Raw genomic sequence first — 17,245 nt, forward strand, 5'->3', positions numbered from 1 at the left:
AGAAATTTTTTACAATGCGGGTGGTGAAGCACTGGCACAGGTTGCCCAGAGAGGTGGTAGATGCCCCATCCCTGGAGACATTCAAGGCCAGGCTGGATGGGGCTCTGAGCAACCTGGTCTAGTTGAAGATGTCCCTGCTCATGGCAGGGGGCTGGACTAGATGACCTTTGAAGGTCCCTTCCAACCCAAAGGCATTGCCCCCTCCGTTTTGCAAACAGTGGGCTCTGTCCCTTTGTGCCCCAGGGACCACTTGGCTTTGGGAATGGAAAACTAGAGAATTTCCCTGGTGTCAGTATGTGAAAGGAGACAGAGAAATCCACAAAGAGCAGAGGTGTTGCTATGGGGTAGAATGTGACTGGATTAACACAGGACAGAGTTTGGAGCTGGAGAACGCAGTGGAGTTAGAGATTTGGGGACACAATGAATTGCTGGGCAGGACATGGACAGATGAGAGAGATCTTGGAGGAGGTCCCAAAATTTCCCTATTTTAGTACATTTGGGAGAGTCATCACTCTTCTTATCATGCATATGTTTTGGGAGTGGGCCGGGAGAGGTTTGAACAGAATCAGAATCACAATCTTGTTGTGTTTGTTGCTGTTGTTTTTTTGTTTGTTTGTTTTTTCAGACTCATTATTTTGGGGTCATTTTTAGATGCATTGAGAAGCTTTTGTATTTCGAGTGTGTGTTTGTTTGTTTTTAATCTGTTAACTGTTAATACCTCTTGGTTTTCTTACCTTTCCGTTCTAAGAGGGAATTTTTACCAGGCTCTGGATCAAGTATAAACAGGAGTTACATGTAGATTCAGGCCAGATGTAGAGGCAACCTGGGAAAAGCTGAATGGCAGGAAATTATGTTGGTCACAACTGAAATGCTCAGCACAGCCAAAGCACTTGAGCTTTGAGCGAACCTTTTTTACAGCATGTGTTGCCCCTGTGCCATAGATTGTTAATTTTATTTTTTTTTACTGAGAGCAGATGGAGAAAACCTCTGGGGATGGGTTATTTCTCCTGTGACTGGAGACGAGTCTACATGCGCTCTGGAGAGAGTCACCCCTCTTGCTTTGCCATGTCTGGGTTTGCAGGAAGGCTCCATGAGGACCGTGGCTGAACTGGATCTGTGTTTGCTTAAGGTGCTGAGGGATGCTGAGGTCAGATGAGCTTCCTCTGCTGCAGTGGGAAACTGTTGTAATAACTGCTGTTTCTGCTATTACAGGCCACACAAGGATGAGATATTTATTAGGCTAATGAGCAAATTATAATTCAAAGCTTCAGGATGAACAAAAAAAGAAATGTATGTTAGCTCCCAACTGGTAGTGGTTGTAGGATCAGAGTCGCAGAATTCTTGAATTTCAAAGTTTTCCCAAGTGGCTGGCGCTTGGATGAGATGCAGCTACATATGAGTATGTGGTTATAGTCTTAAACTGAGAAATGTATGTGTGCTGCGGTCACAATATAGAGAATGAGGGAAAAAGCAACCTTACTTCATTTCCTGCCTTTTTCCATGTGAATTCTCATTCATAAAGCACAGAAAAGGGATATTTCTGCACAGTGTTTCCTAGGGGGATTTATTTATTTTTCCTCTTACTAAAAGAAAATGTAGAAAACTTTACTCATGCATTCAAATACAGCTGTGTTTGGTTTGTGGTGTAGAGGTCTAAGTGTGCATTAGGACATGACCTGCCCAGTGTACCTGTTTTGTATCACCTCCTTACACACACGGCTTTTTTCTGTAAACTCTATTGACCTGCTGTCCAAAGGCAGTTTTGGATTACAGTTTATATGGTCTGGATTCAGCTGGATGCTGCCTGAGTTTTGGAATCTTGCAAATATGTTGGCATTTGTGTAATAAATACAAACTTTTAAGAGTGTTTCTTTTGCTTGAGGAGCTCTTGACTTCATAAGCTTTTATTGTGAGCTGGTTGTTAGGGCTGAGAATTTGCCACTGACTCCTTCTCCCCACCCCAAAACAAACAAATAAATAGAACCATATGCAGTTGACTTCATCCTCCAAACAGCCTCTTAGGCTACTTCCCTATGAAATCAGCAGCTTTTTTTTGTTTTTCTTTCAAGTTTTGAGACATGCCAGACCACTGTAGGCTGCATGAAGAAGGAAGATGTTAGCCTCAGCCGTGACTCTTAAGTCAGCTGTCAACTTGATCCAAGGGATCATTCTCCCATAGCTAAAGTCACTGCAACATGTTTTTCTTGCCTCGTTCCCTGTGTGAAATGAGCTGCTGTAGCGAAGGGGTTTAAAGACATTCTTTGTTGTTTGGGGTTTTTTTCCCCCCCAAAATAGAAACATTTAATCATCTTTTTAATCATACTGTTCAATGTACAGCCAAGAGACATTCTTTTCAGTGGCTGTTTCTAGTTTAGACTCGGCATAAATCTGTTTCAGTTTGTCAATGGCGCGATCCAGTTCTAGATGATGAAGTGACCCGAGTACAGATCAGCCTGATCCTGCGTTTTATTCCAGCCAATACTACTGACTTCCCACATGGTCTTTGCTCAGTCACTTATGAATTTATATTTTATTTCTGTTAGCTTTGAAATCAGGGTAGCTCCTGGTAAACTCTAAAAGGTTTTGTGGCTGTTTAAGTCAGTTGATATTGGTAGAGCGTGCACCAGATCCTAATATTAGAGGAGGAGGGACGCACCCTGTGACCCAGCAGAGTTAAGGTGAGAGCGTGAAAGGACAGAAAAGGGACCAGTGGTGGAAATAAAGGAAGTTCAGGCCAAGGGGAGAGGCTGGTGTTGAGCTGCGGGGAACGCGGAAGATGATGCAAATGGGTGAGAGGAAAGGAGACGCTTCAGCTCGAAGCAAAGGAAGCGGAGTACAAATGAAAGCAGTGGGCTGGAGAAAGGTGGGTTGAGTCAAAGAATTGGAAGAAAGGGAGGAAATAAGGGAGAAGGTTTGTTCAGGCCAGTTTGCTTTATAGATGACATTCATCTGATTTTTAGTTTTGAGGCATTACCCTGTGTTTCTAAACTTGGAGTGAAATTATGCTGCCTTTTTTTTAAGCATCTGACCACTCTAAATTATCACATTATATATTTTGGAGTAAGGAGGCCTCTAAAATTTGCTCCTGAGATCATACTGGTGTCTGATAGCACTCTCTCTAGAAAATAGCTCCTTGAATGAACTCTTGAAAGTTTGAATGGCTTGGCATTATTCCCTGCCGGTCTTCCTGGTGTCTTTCAAATTGTTGTCCTGTGTTGTAGATGAGAACTTCCTAACATGTGAAGCATTTAAGAACATGAAGAAAAAGTGACTGTGGAAAGATTCTTGTCTATGGATTTTTTTTTTTTCCTTTTAGTCTTTAGGGAATAATGCGCCTGATTTAAAATTTTGCCCAGTAACGCCTCTGGTTTTGTTTGTTTGGGTCTCAGTGGTTGTCCTCTTTTCCCCACTGCCAGCTCTGCGTGTGAGGAAGCAGTGGTGAGGAGAAGGGGTGCAGCTGGGGTGGTTTGCGGTGACTTGTTTCGGGAAATAAGAGGGAGGTGGCCGATGTTGGTCTGAAATGGGGGGCTGGGGGTGCTGCTGTTCCTGTTGTTCTGCCAGGCAGTGTGGTTTGGCCACAGAGCAGCTGGCTTTAAAATTAATGCTTAAAACTTCCCATTTTGGAAGATATCAATTAAAAAAAAATGAAGCACAATAAGAAATGCTAAGACCAGCACTTCAAAACTACCTGAAAGTAGATGAATCACCCGAAAATTCTCCCAGTAAAAATATTTGTATTTTCTCTCACCAGGCCAGTATGTTGAAGTTTAACATTTGGGTCTCTCATAAGCTTCTGCAGTGACTAATTAGGCAATGGAAAAGCAGAGAAATCACATCACCTCTGGCTGCACACAGTACTAGTTTAAAAAGCTGTGGAAAATATAGGCAGCTGCTACAATCCTGGGCTACAAGAGGGGGTGGAGATGCAGGGGCTGCCCTCCCCAGGGCTCAGGCTGGTGTCGCACTGACCAGCAGCACTGGTAACTGCTGCTTCCAAGGTTAATTAGAAGGAGAGACTTATTCCTTAACACATGATGGTCATCTGGAGGAGCCAAAGGAGACTTTTTGGGGTCCTGCTGCTGCCCATTGCCTGTGGTGCAGGATGGGGTGGGTGCCTTGTGCTGGTGTTGGGACACGACAGGACCTAGTGTCCTGGGCAGGGCAAACCAAAGGCCCCGCTGGATGCAGCAGCTCCTGCATTGAGCTTTTATGTCCTCTTTTGCCATCGGCTTGTCTCCTTCAGGTGGTGACAGCCTTGTGAAATCTTCCAGGAGCCACAGCGTTTGTCTCTCTTGAAACTTGGGAGGGCAGGGGACAGCAGGCAGGAGAGGACTGAGGCTTTTTTTCTTTTCCTTGTTTTAAGCTTTTATTTTCCTGTTGTGGTGGTGTTGTTTTATTGTTTTGTGGTTTGGTGTTTTGTTCCCCCCCCTACCCCTTTCTTTTTTTTTTTTTTTCCCCTTGGAGAGCACATAGCTCAGTATTTCAGGTGCTTTTTTTTTTAGCTTCAAGAAATTCCTATGAAACTATCAGAGGATTCGAAGGTCTGTGAGATGCTTCTGTATTTTTGAGTCCTAATCACTTACGTGAAAAAAGAATAAGTAAATTATATATTGAACTGCTAACTGGTGCTGAGGCCTGGTGGTTTCCATGGCAACCAGGCTGGAAATAGCAGCCTGCGACGTCACCAGCACGGCACAGGTAGAGTCGGATCCCGCCGCCGTTTTCCCCCGAAGAAGTGAGGGTGGCATCTGCAAACACCTTGACATTGCAATTACCGTATGCAAATACTGCAGCCTCCCTGGGGTACCTGCCTGTTGCCGGGGCACACCGAGTTCACCGCGCACTCAGCAGAAATGTCTGGACCCCCTTGCAGGTGCTAAGGGAGGCCGGACCCCCTCGCCCCACACCTGCCCTTGTTGGGGGACAGAGCCGCAGGGTGAGGCCTTTCTGCCCACGCCAGCAGCCCCTTGTCTGGGTTGGGGGGCTCAGGTCTTTTCTCCGGTGCCCAGTGATGCCCCAGTTGCCCGAGTTGCTCCACTAATTCATCTTACGGCTGCAATATTGCACATCAGAGGGGAGAGATTTCTAAAGAGCTCGTCTTGGACACCATTTCTTCTTTCTGGCGATGGATAAAACACCTGGTAGGTTTGGTTTTGGTCTATTTAAAAAAAAAAAAAAAGTCATTGGTGTATTATTTTGTTGTTGATTTGTTGCTTTCTGGAGGGTTTGGTTTTGTTTTCCCTTTCTCTTTTATCTTTGGGATGCCAAGAATGTAAACTCTGGTCTTTTCTGGCATTGCTGAAGGACAAATGGGAGGTGTAAATGAATCTACGAATGTGATCATTTAAAACCTTAATTGAGGGGGTGAATGAGGTGAATCTTTAACAAAGGCCTTCTCTACTCAAAATATTAATTACGTGTTGAAGTAAACACATTTTGAGAAAACAAAAAACGAGCCTGGTTCAGGATGGTTATTTGATTATTCTTGTGGAGCCAAGAATGGAGGTTCTGCCTCTTGCACTGTACTGGACTGTAGGTACAGGTGCGTCACACTGTGTGACAGGGACTGTCCCCCACTGGAGCCCTGGTACACAGTGGCAAGGGGGAAGTGAAGAGTAAGTGGCTGTTCAGCTGTGGAATTGAATATCCTTTAGCCAGCAACAACAAAAAAACCCACACCACTGATCTGATTACTTAGCTGTGTGCATGATCAAAACACGGCAGATGTGATACTTCCTTCCATGCATTTTCTGGTGTTTGCGTTCAATTTAGTTTTAGCTGTCCTGAGTGATTGCATTTCCAATGTTTTCCTGAGAAGACGAGACCATATGTCTCCCAGTTAAGGTGATTTGTCCTTTTTCCCCATGTAGCAACAAGCCTGTGTTTTTCCTTTTTTGGCTTCCTTTGGACCTAAGCATCGTCCAGGTAGCATTGAACGATCCTGCTTTTTGTTCATGCCTGTCAGGGGTTTGTAGACAGTTCAGTTCCCATCTCACTGGCCATTGCTTAGAAAGCTCTCATTATTAGTCCTTGTGTTTGTAAATTGATTTCTGGTTCTTGGTAAAGTGCTTGTTGCTCTTCTGCAACCTTCTGTTTTGTCATGAGCTTTTTGAGCAGGTTTAGACCAGCATTAAATATCAGCTTTCAGGTATGGTTACAACCAAAACAACTCGAAGCTCATCAGCTTTAGAGACTGCACATAATAACTGTGCAGCAAAGGCAGCTGTTTGCTTGCAGCAGTGCCCACCTGTACACAGAAGTAGCTCTGTTACAAGTGTCTTCTCCAGGAGACCAATGTATCCTACAGCTCCTCTGCCTGCATCATTGCAGTGACTGTGAATAGAAAATGCTGATGTTCCAGCTGTGCTGGCTGGCTCTCTCAGGATGTGTCTCATATTGCCTGTTCCCTTTGGTCAAAATAGACGCTCGCTGGACAATGTTTTACGTTTAGATGTAAAAGCTTATCTGTCATATAGGCATAAAAACATTCAGTGTTTATGAGAAAAGTGACAGAGGGCAATGGATGGGAGGTTTTATTAGGTGCTGTGGCTCACTGAGTGTTTTTTGCAGATAGCATGTTGCTTGGACCACCTGTTCTGCTTCACAGGCCAGCAGTGACCTGTGGACCACAGTCTGGGTGATGCTGTTCTAGGGCCTTATTTATACTAGGAAAATGAAAACAAATAATGCATAGTTTATTGTCTTGTAGTAAAGCTAAATGACATTGTGTTTTGTTTTTAAGATCAGGAGTTGATTCTTGACAGTGCTGCAGCTGCGTGTGAAATAACTGTCCTGATTTTGCCAGTGTAGATGCAGATGAATGTACTTGGAACTACAGAAGACTCCTACCTTTATCATGTACCTCCTTTTGGAAGCATCTCCAAGTATTAGTAGCTCTTTTTTCCATCTTTGGCTGGACTACTTTAAATCATTCATATTGTTGTGACTTCCAAGCGGTTTTTTCTTCCTCAAATACTTGGCTTGTAGTCAGTGCCACCAAGAAGTGAATAGATATGAATGTGAAAAAGATTAAGATCTCCAAAACCTTACTGACTAAAGGTAAACCTTGCCATGCACTTCTCTCTGCTGCTAGTAAGCTATGCTACCACTAGTGATGCAGCAGAGGATTCTGAGATCATCTGGGGCTTGTTAGAGGCAATGTCAGAATTTTGAAGAACTTAACACCTACTGCTCCTTAGTAGTTGTGAAAACGTGGTCTTTGTTTAGACACCTTAGCTTTAGCTGAGCTTTTAGAGGATGCTTTTCCTCTTTAGACCTGCAGTGATCAGCTATGGTACGATGCATGAAGGCCTAGAATTAGCAGTTCTGTCTTAAGGTACCTACTGCTATTAACACTTGTAGTGTTCCTCAGGGTTTTTTAACACCTCCTATTTTTTATGCATCTGTCTTTCAGAACATGAAATATTTGGGCCAAAAATGGACACAGTTTTGTCATATGGGCATATTGATAAGGATGAGAAAGAATGGCACTGCTGAATGTTCCCACCAGAGTTGTTGGCAAGTGCATCTGGCAGGAAGGATTTCGGTGATGCGATTTAAGATAATGAGCCACATGGAGGTGGACTATGACTTTTCACTCCTTGTCCCTTCCACTTTTCTCCCAATTCACGGGGTCTTCACAGCAAGGAGAAGCTGTTACTAGTGTTGGCTGTGCAAGATGTAGTTCTTGTTCTCTGCAGGTGCTGTGTTATCATGCCTGCAGAGAGCATTACCTGGTGTGGCTTGGGAAGGGTGGAAGCCGAGAAGATAGGGGTTTATTGTCTTCTGTGCCGGGGTTTGCTCAGGTCTTGGTGGCTGCGATCTCCAGAGTTAGATGCTTTGCGTTTGGAGGTGGGCTAGCATCAATGGCACCTACTGGGGTGGCCCAGCTGTTTATTCATCCTAAAAATACCACTTTGTCTTTTCCTCCGCCACAGGGCGGGTGGGAGGGGGAACAGGACTGAGTGTGGGGCTCACAGTGGGTGGGTGGGGGACAAACTTCAGAGAACGAGTCTGGCGGCTGGAAGGAGTTGGGCCCCATTTAAAATGGCTGCCGCCGTGTTCGAGGGGCCATTTTAAGTGCCTGTTATCCTTCTCTCGCTTAAGGGTGTAATTTGAATGAATGTGAAGCCAACAAAAATGTTAGATTCCAGGACAAATCTGTTCTGATTTGGGGATTCATCTGAGTCCCAACAATGCGTAAAGTACTGCAGGATGAGAGGTGATATATTGTGGAAATGTAAGATATGAATTTTATATTTATTACTGACTTGGCAGGGTGCTTTTCACATCACCATTCTGGTACAATTTTGATTAGATTTTTATGCTGAGCATCGGAGAAACACTGCTCGTGTGTACGTAATTCTCTCTCTCTTGTGCATCTCTTCTCTGATAAGGAGAACTCTGTGCTGATGAAAGACACAGGGTTGACAGTCCTTGCACTGTAATGATATAGTTTAGACAATGCCAGTAAAAACTTCCTCTGCCAGCATGGAGGACGTGTGTTGACACGGAGCAGAGTGCTGCTGGCAGCATGAGGACGGGTAAATTTCTGTGTCTCACCCAATTCCCGACCTCTGCGAGAGTTCGGAAGGGCGACGGTAGTTTCTGTGATCTTGGTGCGTATGGAGACTGGTTCAGTGGTCCTTAGTGCATGTGTTGCTCTCATTTGTCACAAATTGTTGTCTCGTAAGGGATTTTGTTTACTCCCAGCATGTGCTGGCTCGGAACTAGCATTGAAAGCAGATAAAATTCATCTGCAGATGGAGTGCTGTCTGTTCTCTCACAGGTACTCATTTTCATTAAATGGGTAAGTATCAGGAAAATACCCTTCTTTATAGAGTTACCTTACAAAGGTTCTGGGACAGTGCTAAATCTGTGGAATATATATATATTTAGTTATTTATACAACCTGTGTCTTTTGTATAGAGCTTTTTACAAGCGGTGATGCATGTATTTTACCTTGCTTTGTGTCAAAACTAGTAGCTTCCCCATTTTATACCTTCACAAGGATTTGTGCCCTGTGGTTCATGATGGTGCAGAAGGTCTGCATCAAAACTGGGAAGTGAACCCAGACTTCTGAGATTCAATGTCCAGTACCCAGGAAGAATGAGGGAGAAGGTAAGATGATTTTGTGCTTATTTAAAGGTATATTTACATATATTTGTGTTGAATCTGCTTCTGGATATGAACAACTTCGATGTGGCACATTAGAATAATTGTCTTGAGAAGGGACTTAAAAAGATAAAAATGTAGTAGTCATTTGCATCTTCACCACGAACAGCATTGGAATTGTGCTGCAGAAATGCGTTTGGCTTGTGGCATTTGGTGGAACCAAAAGGTTTGACTCAATCTGATATTGGCAGAGCAAAATGTATGAACAGACGATTGCCAGCAAGTTGATTTACCACAATCAGATTGTAAGTTGTCATCTGGGCTGTAGTAGTTGACTCTCTTTGTGATCCTTCTTCATTGCAATGAGAAGCAAAATGTTTGCTTAAACCATCAGGAGGTTGGTTGGTTCTGTGTTACTGCGACTCAGCCGGCAAATGGTAACTCGTTAGCCATGCTAACTCGGTTGCTTACTTCTGTGTTTGCATCTCTTGGCCTAATTTTGGTGGGCAGATGATGTCAATGGAAGGCAAGTGAAAGGAAAAGCCTGGGGCTTCACTGGTTGTAATCACTCTTCTCACCCCTAGCCTGAGTACAAGCAAATCTGCCTGCAGAGCTGCTGGCTGGTGGGAGGAAAGAAACTGAAAAAGATTTGTTAGCGTCTAAGTTTCTGGCCTACTAAAGTAAATATATCACCCTGAGCAGAGCTGTGAATTCTTATATTTAAAATTTTGGTAGTAAATGGACAAGGCTTAAGGTGGTGGTATGTGGGTTAGTAGTTCAGTCCCTACCCTCCCACAGCTGGAAGACAGACTCTTTGCAGCAAAGGTGGAGAACCTTTCCCTTGTTGAGAGCCAAGCTGGGCTTTTGGGCAGCCACACATTAGCCCAAACTTTCAGAAATCCAGCAGTGATGTGTCAAGTCAGGTGGCTCCAGCCTACACAAAATGAACCTGTGGACTGTGCTCAGCCCTCTGGGTTGCAGAGCTACCCGAGGTCTAAAACCTTAAATAGCCCATGTTTGGGGCCCGCCTCTCCAGGAGGAAACCTTGCTTGTGGCGTAGAAACACTATGCACTTAAGCTTGTTTATGTGGGCAAGTTAGCATGCTGTAAGCTTGGGGTGTGAGTTTAACTCCCCAGCTGTTCTGGGCTATTTTGTGGGGGCATTTTTTTTCTGCAATTAAGGACTGAGCTGCTTGCTCCAGTGGTGTTGAGTAACAGAGGCTGTGGCATGCTGTCCATTCGGAGCCTGGCTCATTGCCTCCTTCCCAGGGCGAAGAAGCCCTCTGATAACATTTGGATTTTGCAGGAGGGCGCGTGGGATCGGAGCAGCGGTGAGGTGATGGGGTGGGAGTGAGGGGCTGTGAGGCCAGCAGGGCTGCGTGCCCCGTGCCAGGCACAGCTGGGACACGGCTGGCTTAAGTGTGCCCTGGACAAGGCAGGAACACCGGTAACACAAGTGTATGGGGAAGGAGAGCAGAAGCAAGGGGAGCCCCCGGCTGCCGCGGGCTGCAGGTCGGACCATGGCTCTCCCCAGGCGCGGGCTGCTGGTGCTGGGCAGAGGCCGGAGGGGAGCAAATGCTTCCCGCCGGGGAGCCCGGGCTGGCATCTGAGCAGCCTCACCTCTGCCCGCCGGCTCTCGGCAGCCCTTCCTGGCTGCCTGCCGCCTCTCCTCCGCTGCCAGCCCCTGCCCGCCCGCAGGCAGCCCGTCCTGCCGGGGCTGGGAGCAGCGGGGTGGGCTGCAGGGAGGACCAGCTCCCGTGGGCCCCCAGCCACCCCGGCAGAGCAGCCGGCCTCCCCCTGGCTCCCCGTGTCAAGCGCGTGTTGGAGCTTGTGCTTGTCTCCTGGACACCTTCCCGGTGAGTTTTCCAGAGAATGACTACAGATGAAATGCAATTAGACACAGATGGACGGGGGGGTGGGGGAGGGGGAGGGGTGGGAGACGAGCCGAGTTTGAAAATGGGGGATGGGAGCGATTAATTGCGAGGCCGTGAGGCAGAGCGGCGGGTGCCAGAGAGATGTGTGCGAGGACCAGAGGTCCCCGCGGGGAGATGCTCGCTGGGCCGGGGCCGGGAACCTGAGGAGGTCTCTCTGCTCTTCACTGCTGCCGCCGTCGCTGTTGTGGTTGTTGGAGAGCCAGAGGGAAGCAGCAGGCGTGTCTCAGGGATGATTAATCATGTATGGCAGCAGTGAGGAAGGAGGACGCGGTGCGCACATGGAGACCAGCACCTCCCTTACCCCTGCACGCCTTGGGCTTGCTGGCAGCAATCTCTTCTGCTGTGAAATCCAGCCCCGGAGGAGGGCAGGCCGAAGCGGGGGGGTCTGTGTTTCGCCTGAGCCAAGAGACGGCTTTGTACCCACCCCATCCGCTGGGAGATCTGAGACACAAGAAACTTAAATCTCCACTGTCTGGGGAAGAATGAAAAAAATGTGAAAGCAGGGAGTTGAGCTAGTCCAGGTGGGAGGAGAGGCAGACCTGACTGAAGGTTTAATTAGCGAGGAACATGTAAAAAATAAAAGTGGGTTTGGCAACAGCAGGCTGCGAGTGCTTCCGAGTTGGAGAGGTGGGGACAGGGCACAGAGCAGCCCAGATTGGTGCAGGTGTCCCTTTGCCTCAGGACTTGTCAGCCTCTGCTCCTCCACACCCTGTCACTACCTGGGAAAAAAAGAGAGATTTAAACATAAATTGGTTTCTGTTTTGGGGAAGGAGTTTGGTTTTAAGTTTCCAGGATTCAACTTTGAATTGCTTTGGAGAAAAGCTTAAGAACTAGAAACCTGCCTTTTTTTTTTTTATTCTTGTATGTGTGATTTTTTGAGAGGTCATAGTCTTGCACTAGAAGAGAACCGTAAAATGAGAATATCAGAAACCTATAGAGTAGGAGTCCCATGGTAAAACCAGGACCACTAGCAGGCCTGCAACTTTTAACCAGGCTTGGCAGTCCAATGGCCATTACCTGTGGGGATCTGCATGCACATCTTCCCCTTGCAATTTCCCCTTTCAGTTAACCCTCACAATTTCTCCTGCAAGTAGCTGAAGGCATCCCCTTTTCTCTTCATCTCCACCAAAGCTAAGGCAATATTCTTCCCACTGTCACTATAATTTAGGGTGGATGATGTCAAAGTGTTCATGTGTTTTCCCCTTATCATCAGACACTCCCCTGTCACAGTTCTTTTTGGGAGTTTTGGACTGAAGGAAGGTGTTTGATTATATTTTCTTGCTCCTTATTTCCCTCTGCTCAAGATTTGCTAAGACACCCTTAACTACAGTGCTGTCTTCTGTCACTGAGGTGGGATCTCTGGGCTAATTTTTGTAAGGTTGCTTTGATGTGCTGCCTTAACGTTTGTCCCTACAAGATTGCTAGAGAGTCTTATTTAATGCTTATAAACAGCTTCACAGTGCCACTTCCTCATGCAATGCAGTGTAGTGGCCAGAATCTGGAATGTACTCACTTCTTTATTTTCCTCTTCCTCCCCCCCAACCTCCCAATTCTGGTAAACGTAACTAAGTAGGTATTTGACAAGCTAAGTATTGCCACAAAATAAGAGAGGAGTAGGGCATACGGATTGTTCAGAGGTGGGACTGGGGTGGGTTTCTCCGGACAGAGTTAAGTTTGTTGCTTTGCGGGGTTGTTTTGGGATCCCCAGATTATTTAAAAAAAAAAAAAGAAAAGCAATGCAGTTTTCCAAGCGGAATCAAAACACGTTGGTGGCATCAGAAGCTGACAAAACTGAGAGCTGGAATAAATACTTAATGCTCCTCCCTGTGAGACCTCTGCTTGCAGCCAGTAGTCATGGAAAACAGGACAAAACAGATGTGGATGCCCAAGCCAGTGAATAGTGCTGCTTTATTCATCACCGTTGTGGAGCGAGGTGTTTTCCTCTCCTCACCAATTTGGTGAGCCCCCTTTGTCGGTGTCCTGGGGTGGTGGCGGGAGGAAGGTCCTGGAAGCAGCTGGCACATTGCACCTGTGCCAGCCCAGCGGATCTAATTTTTGGGATTTGGGCAGGGTAACGAGCTCCTCTGCTGAGGCGGTGTGGAGGGATGTCTATGCCGTGCCTGAAAGGACCGTCTACTGGTTTTGAACAGAGGGACTGTTTTCATTTGCGATGTTTTCATTCGGAGCTCTTCCTGAGACGGCTTTCTCCAAGGATGGGGCAGCTTGTCCTCTGTCACCTCTTTGGCGTCTACCAAGGGGGTGGTGGGAGCAGGGGCTTCGCACTAAGTCATACCTCACAGCTTACATGATTTAAGAAAAAGGAAGAAAACCAGAGACAAGAGCACGTAATTTGCTCACTCAGCTGGCGGATGGGCAGCAAGAGGAGTGTGTTGCTAATTAATGTGAACTGTTGATCTTGTTTGGATAGGGGTGATGCCGTGATGGGGAGTAGCGTCGGCCTTTGTGCTGTTGGACCATCTCGGGGGTCATTTAGTCCTCTTCCAGCCCAGGGATTGTTTTGATGAGCCCTCCAGCTTTGTGTTGCGCTCCAGCCCCAGTGGTGGGATCCCCGGGGACTGCAGCTTGCCAGAAAGCGGGCAGACAGGGCTGTCCCCATCTCAGGTGTCACCTTGGGGGCTGTCCAGTCCCTTCGCATGCCCGGGGATGATTTCTGACAGCTTAAGGGAGCTTTTGGAGGAACCAGGGGCTGGCTGCCAGGCTGCCTTTAATTCCCCCAGCTGGCAAACAGGAGGCCTGTGCCGGTTGCCGGGGCAATGGCGGGAAGCTGTGTTAGTTTAATGAAGCATTGGGAAGGCTGCTGTTTATTTCAGGGGAGCGGGGGCTCTCTCGCCTGCCAGGATGCTCCCCCGAGGCCGAGGAGCGGCTGCCAAAGGGCTCCTGGGCTGCTGTGCTGTGGTCTCCTCCTCAGCTGCTGTCCTGGGCCCTTCCTGGGGTGCAGAGGCCACCGTTGGGCTGTCCCTCGGCACAACACGTCTGTCTGCTCCCCTTCCACCTAAGCCTGGCATATTTGGTGCTGTGCCCTCAAAGTTGTCCTCCTCCCAAAGCTCCTGCCCCTTCCCAGGGCAGTCCCCCCATCCCCTCTCACAGCAGTGGATCTGGTCCTCACCCCAATGCTGGGATGCCGGGATGGATGCCCCTTCCCCTTCATCTCCCACCTGGGGCATGGCAGATACCTGCTTGGGGTGCTGAACTTACTCTCTTGATTTAAGCAAATTAAATCTCGAAGCATCAATGTCTTCATAGTAAAGGTGACCCACGAAAGAGGGAGAGGAGGAGAAGAAGAGGAGGGGAAAGAAAAAAAAAAAAAGCCTTGCATTTATGCCCCTTTTCCAGTGTCTCTTTATGATTTAAAAAGGACTGAATACGGGGCTTGAGCTTTTTTATCCTTCTTTGCCTCTTTTCTTCCCAGTGTGTTATTTCAAGTACAAAAGGATTTTTGGTCTTGTTTAACCTCTGGGTGGGGGGAGGGGAGATTCAGTGGACAACTCAAGCACTAATAGGCTTATGACTGTTCTGATAAAACTTCATTAACTGATTATTTTAAAAAATAAGTATTCAGACCAGTTAAAAATCAAGGGAGTGTTAAATGCATGTGGACAAACAAATATTCGGTGGAGAGCTTATTTGAAAGTTCAGTAAGCCATGTCCATTTAATGCAAGGCTCAGAAAAGCCTCTCAGGCCACAGACCCGTGAATTTTTAGCAAAAAATGGCAAAATGGGACTATTGTCTTGCAAAGACAAAAAAAAAAGGCCTTTTCACATGTGAAAAGATAGATGTATTTGGTAAAGATGTACAAACAGAAATGCACCTGATTTTTTTTTCTTCCCCTCTCTCCCCTCCCCCTGTTTTTTTCTGGTTCCCATTTAAAATGCCATATAAACAAACGCTGCCCTGGATGGTGTAGCAGGGCCTCCCCTTGTCCTGCAGGAGCAGTTTCCCGCATCAGCCCTGCCAGGATCAAATCCACCCTCCCTCTCCAAATTCAGCAGCACGTTACCCACCCCACACCTGCTGCTGGGGCGGCAGCATCCCTCCCACGGGGCTGTGCGGGTTCCCTGTGCATGGATGCTGCTCCGTGTGGATGGGGGACAAGGAGCCCACCAGCCCAAACTCTCCAACCCCCTGTTGCTAACCTCCCTCTCTGGCCCGTTTCTCTCTGTACGTGCGAGTCTCGCACCCTGCGCGTGGCTGGTAATTAAAAAAAACCTTGGAGGGGTATATTATCGAGTTAACAGTAGTTATTTGTCAGGCTGCTGGTGGGGGGGGGAGAGTGATCTATCCCCAGGGAAAGCGGCACTGACGAGGGGTGGGGGGGAGCAGGAGGGAGGAGGAAGTGGGGGCGAGATTGGCAGGTGACTGCCAGCTCCGAGGAGATGACAGCGGCAGCAGCTCCGCCAGTCCCACTTGAACACTGCACTGCAGGTACTGGGTTAATGGGTGGGAAGTGGTGAAGAAGAATATCAGGGTGGGTGGCTGGAGGGGAGGGTGTTGGCGTGGGGGAGTTGATTTCTGCTAAACGCCAAGATTGAGATGACACTCTCTATAGACATGTAATCATTAGACTTTTCATTCCCAAGAATATTTGCCTTCATATAATTTTTAAAAATGCAGAGAAAGCTTTCCCCAAACCTGACAGTATTCTACCTACAATCACTTCCCCCTTGCCAATATTACCGTGTTCTGCAAAAGCAGTGTGAAATGCTGTACTATTTTTGACCATTTCTTTAGGATATTTGTAGCGAAATTTTAATTTTTAAGGTGCTAGGAATAGGCTCCTCAGTCCCACATCATCTCCATGTAGCAAGGTCTTTTTACTGAACGTGAGATTGCATTACAATCTAAACCTCACAATTTTCTTGTTTGATGATACTGACTATCCAACTAGAAAATTCATGTATCCTCCTTTTGCAGGACTGGCAGGTTAGACCTAGACTGAAGTCCTGATTGACATCTGCAGACAGCAGTCTTGCTCGTGCTCTCTCTCTCCCCCCTGTGCTTGTGCTCTGTCTCCTCTTTTTTTTTTTTTCTCTCCTCTTTTCCCTTTTCAGAGGGCAAAACATCTGTTTGCAAAGGGCTGAGGACATGCGCTGCACGGGGAGATAAAAGCAAAGAGCCCTCATCCCGTGTAAGAGTTCACAGATCTGTAACTCAGGGGGCTGGCAACAGGGTTTGGCAAGGGTTGAAATCCTTCTGTCTTTCTCCCTTCTCACATGTCTGAGTTTGAAAAACAAAAAACCACCGGGGTTATCTCAAACGTGCAATAGTGAGGATTTAGATGTCAGCTTCGCTATCAGCTTCATTCTTTGTGTACAAAGAGAGAAAGAGGATCACAGATTTGCACCTAAGCTATACAGAGCAATGCCTGGGTTTGTCACAGCGAAGGGAGACTATGTCTCTTCCCTCTACTACAGCAGAGTGGAGCCCCAAGGGCCTTATGCAGCCTGTGTTGGGGTCCTGTCCTCCTCCCTCCTGCAGCAAGAGCCAAGTTTAAGGAACTGGCTGAGAGTTCAAGGCACACGTGTGATTATAGACCTGCATGATCTGTAGCAAACAGAGGAAGCTCAGAAGAATGTCACTGTTGTCATGTGCCTCCCTCTCACCACCACCACCACCAATCCCCTGTAAAGTGTTTAGCTATAAAAATGTTGTCTCTTCTCTTCGACCTGTTGTGATTGTGGAGAGGGCCACCACCTGTGCCTGTACACCCATGGTGTTGCAGGTTTTAGTCCAGAAACTAGGCAAGATGTTCTGAGCTGTGGAAACAGCTGATGGGATGGTCTATACATCCAAATTAACCTATGGCTCGGGTACCGTGCTGGTGCATTTATCAGAAATGCCTGCAACAAAAGGGACAAACTCCCTTTTATTTTCTAGTGCTGACATAGGCATGCTGATTTATATTACACGGAGATACATATTTTGACTGCTTGACAAAGAAAATCATACCGACGACAGCTTCTTGTCATGCAAGTAATCCTACCAAATGGAAGCACGATCAGTGCCATCCGTTTTGAGATGTCTTCTGGGTGGTGGTTTCCCAAGTCCTGGTGCGGCTGGTTTTGGGGAACTGAGCCCTGTGTTTTAACCTGGTGACTGCTTGCAGTCTTCACTGAAGAGCACTGGGAGCTTTGGGCATTTAGCAGCTTTGAAAATTACATCACAGGCATCTTAAAT

The 17,245-nt window shown here is 47.0% G+C and overlaps 1 protein-coding gene across 8 annotated transcripts in view; it reads left to right on the top strand.

Moving 5' to 3' along the window:
* TCF20 (transcription factor 20) overlaps positions 1 to 17,245 on the top strand; it is a 132,616-nt gene that overhangs the window by 34,802 nt on the left and 80,569 nt on the right. The window contains exon 1 of one of the 8 annotated variants that reach the window (XM_071801237.1): positions 5,118 to 5,141. The exons of the other annotated variants lie outside the window; for them this stretch is intronic. The gene's annotated coding sequence lies outside the window, so the exon portion shown is untranslated. Of the gene's footprint in view, positions 1 to 5,117; positions 5,142 to 17,245 lie in introns of those variants that run through there. 8 annotated transcript variants of the gene reach the window in all.

This window comes from Patagioenas fasciata, chromosome 1, assembly GCF_037038585.1.
Source record: "Patagioenas fasciata isolate bPatFas1 chromosome 1, bPatFas1.hap1, whole genome shotgun sequence".
Taxonomy (NCBI): domain Eukaryota; kingdom Metazoa; phylum Chordata; class Aves; order Columbiformes; family Columbidae; genus Patagioenas; species Patagioenas fasciata.